Raw genomic sequence first — 3,821 nt, 5'->3', positions numbered from 1 at the left:
CTGCTAACAAGTTAAAACATGATCTTCAAAATAAGTCTTGTTAATAGTGAGTCAGTTTTCTTTGCTCTCAAAGTTTGTTCTCTTAATGAAGTATTTGCGAAAGGGTAGGAGCACTGAAGTGCAGCAGCAGGTAATCAAAAGATCATATTCTATTTAAGGACCGTTCAAGCAAATATGGGGACATCTACAAATCCATTTGATTCAGGTCTCTTCCTGCAAGGGTCAGTAGACTGTGGATTCTTTTGTTATGGATTTCTCTCTAGCTCTCTTGTTGAAACCATTCCATGTTAATTAAATATTAATTCAGCCAGAGACTGAGTCTAGTCCAGTGGTTAGGACACTCACCTGAGAAGTGGGAGATCCCTGTTCAAATCCCTTCTCAGCTGGTAGAGGGAGGAATTGAACCACAGTCTTTCACATCCTGACTTAGTACACTAACTACTGAGCTCAAACTCCTACCTCCACCCCAGCAGGCTAGTGCATGGAGTTAGGTGGCTTCTTAGCAAGCCTATCAGATCAGGCCCTGCAGGCAAGATAAGTCGTGGAAACGCCTTTCCCCTGGTTTCAGGATCCCACTGGGGGATAGACGTAACACAGGCTAAGCCCCAGGCACCTAGAGTTAGGCAACAAAGCACATGCCCAGAGTCAAAAACTTAGAGAACTTTTACAGTGAAAATTTAGGCACCAAGTGTGTTAGAGGCCTACAGAATAAGGCTGCAATGAAGAGAGGGTTTTGTGGATTGCAGTGGCACTTAAAATTGGGACTTAGGCACCTAAGTATCTTTGTGGTTCTGGCCCTTATTCAACACCATGAGATTCTGGATCATGAGCAGGGAATACCACTACAGCCTTTCAACATCTCACTGATGGGGTGGGGATCCCAGGCCCTGGGGGTTGCAGCATTGTGTGAACCTGCCTGGGAAGTCTACAGCTCCAGAACAAAAGTCTGCAATGGCCCAATGTTTAAGACCACACATTTTCCTATACCTGAAAGGCTAGTGGAGTAAATGATTAAATGGACATTGATCTTATTTTTAAGACTATAGAAACCAATGCTCTGTAAAATGTATTCTGATAAGCAGGGAAAGTTTGGAAGTAAGTCAGACCTGATTGTAAACAGGCCCCTATTCATGGTTGGTTTTTTTTAATTCATTGTCTCCGAGTAATGCATAACACGGTGTTGATGCATGAGAAGTTCAATGCTAATGTTCAGATTTAAAGATAAACATGGCATTTAAGGTTGGTCATTCAGATTTACAGCTCTAGTGAAAAATAAAGCACTATATTACCAGAGTGCTGCAAGACAGAAAATAAATCATCCCATTACCTTATATCTGAGCATCCAATGTCTTTTAGTGACATTTGAAAGTTCACAGTGGGACAGTGATATTGTTAGTGTTCCATTTGGGAAGTCTACATGTAAATATTTCTTTGTAAATGGACTACTTTGTCCCACTGGAAATAAAACGTGTCTAGCTCAAATAAGCGACATTATAAATTATGAAAAATATGAATTATTAAACCATAAAATAAGCAATCATGGCACAATAAGGCACATTTGTAAAAGACACATTCATCATTTGTTTGGGACAATTGCAGAATATATTAAATATGAAGATGAATGAAAAAACCCTCTGTTATGCTTGCAGAGAAGAAAATCCCATATAGTTCAGGTAGAATTTTAAAGCTCCAAAGCTGTAAGTGCTAAATACCTTTACATACAATGGCTAGATTCACCCCTGTGGATACCATTCCCATAGGTGTAGCTGTGCCAGAGCAGGAATACACTGCTAGGGTATGGCAAGCAATGGTGTCAATGCTGCCCTTCAAGAGGGAAGGGCTGCTTTGAACCCTGGCTACTTCAAATTCTATTCTATGCCCTACACTGGCCGATTCTGCCTTTGCTTGAGCACAGAATTACAGGTGCCCGATGCTGCTGTGATTCAGGCTATGCCTAAGGCTACGTTTTAGTCACAGGTATTTTTAGTAAAAGTCATCACGGGCAGTAAACAAAAATTCATGGCCCGTGAGCTGTCCACGACTTGTACTATATACCCCTGACTAAATCTTGGGTGCTCTGGGCATGAGGGGGGCAGCCGAGGAGTGCTGCGGGTGCTCTGGGGGGGGGGGTGCAGTGGGGCACGGCCTGGGATCCCCACTGGTGCTGGGGTGGGGGTGGCAGTGCATTCCCCAGGACCCCCACTGGTGCTGGGGGGAAGGGGCAGCATGCAACAGTGCATGGCCTGCGACCCCTGTTGCTGCTGGGGGGATACAGGGGGCGTGGTGGCCCGAGACCCCCGCTACTACTGGGGGGGTGGGGTAGTGTGTGGCCTGAGACTGCCCCAGCAGTGGCTGCTGCGGCTGGCCCAGGGGCTGCCCGAGCTGCTTGGGCAGCCCCGGGCCAGACTCACCAGCCGCTGCAGAAATCACGCTGTGACTTCTGTGACCTCCATGACTGACTCGCAGCCATAGCTACGCCTACACTTAAAGTGCTAGTGCAGCACAACTGCAGCACTGCAGCTGCGTTGCACCATGTAGCACTTCAGTGTAGACCCCTCAGTGATGGGAGGGGATCTCCCCTCGCTGAAGGTAATCTATCTCCCTAAAGGGTTGGAGTTAGGTCGCTGTGTACACCAGGGGCTGGGGCAGCTTAACTATGTCTCTCAGGGGTGTAGATTTTTCACAGCTGAGGGCTGTAGCTATGCTGACTTAGCTTTTCAGCATAGATCAACTCTTAGCTTTGTGAGGAATTTCCTTCACAGGAGACCTGGATAGAAGCCGATAGAACCTAGGCGATGAATGTAATCCAGCAAGGCCCTGATCCTGCACACTGAGCTGAATGTGTAGATATCCACTGAAGTTTACAGGGCTCCACGTGGATCTAGGAATCTGTCCACACAGATCAGCTGCCAGGTTTAGGGCCTAATCAGCTCAGATCTGTGAGATATTGTTTATTGTGGATTATACTATGAGGTTCCTTTCTCTTCTGAGGACTGTTTATTGTTCAGACAGACTGTAAGGCCTTTTAATATCTCACAAATTGTCTTTCCTCACCTTTTGTTTCTGTTCACTTAAATTAACACACCTGAAGACTAACGGTAAGGAGAAAATATTTGTATTGCTTTTCATCTATCACACTAACATTATGTTGTAAGTGTAAGAATATATGTTGTTTTTTTTAACAGTGCTCTGACCAGTTAAGATAATACATACAAGGTGCAATTTTTTACACGTGGATGCAATTTTTTAACAGTGAGGGTAATTAGCCATTTGAACAGATTAAATTCTTAACTTGTAGCCTTTTAATTGAGATTGGATGACTTTCTAAAATATATGCTTTAGTTCAACCACAAGTTATGAGCATGATGCGCTGTGTGAAATTCTGTGGTCTGTGCTATGCAGGACATCAGATCAGACGATCATAATGATCCCTTCTGGCCTTAGACTTTATGAAACCTGAAGTGAGATTTTTGGAAGATGTCCTAAAGGTCCACCTAGACTACTGAACTATAGTGTTTCTATCACATCTCAAACATAGGAGGAGGCTGCAGAAGTTACATTAGCCCTGTAATAACTTTTTCATGTTGCTTTCAGCTATTGATTTGATGACACTGTGGGTGGTTTTAGGGAATTCTCAAATTGGGCGCTGAAGAATTGAGGCATACCAAAATAAAAATAAGAATCAGTGATTCCTCTTGAAAATCTGACATTAATATCTCTGTGCTTCAGTTTTCCCATTTATAAAATGTGGACAATACTTGCTTACATTACCAAGACATTGTGAAGCTAAATGTATTATTGTTTGTAAAGTGCATTTGGAG

Source organism: Mauremys reevesii, linkage group 3 (genome assembly GCF_016161935.1).
Source record: "Mauremys reevesii isolate NIE-2019 linkage group 3, ASM1616193v1, whole genome shotgun sequence".
NCBI classification, from domain to species: domain Eukaryota; kingdom Metazoa; phylum Chordata; order Testudines; family Geoemydidae; genus Mauremys; species Mauremys reevesii.
Note: the sequence above shows the minus strand (reverse complement) of the source record.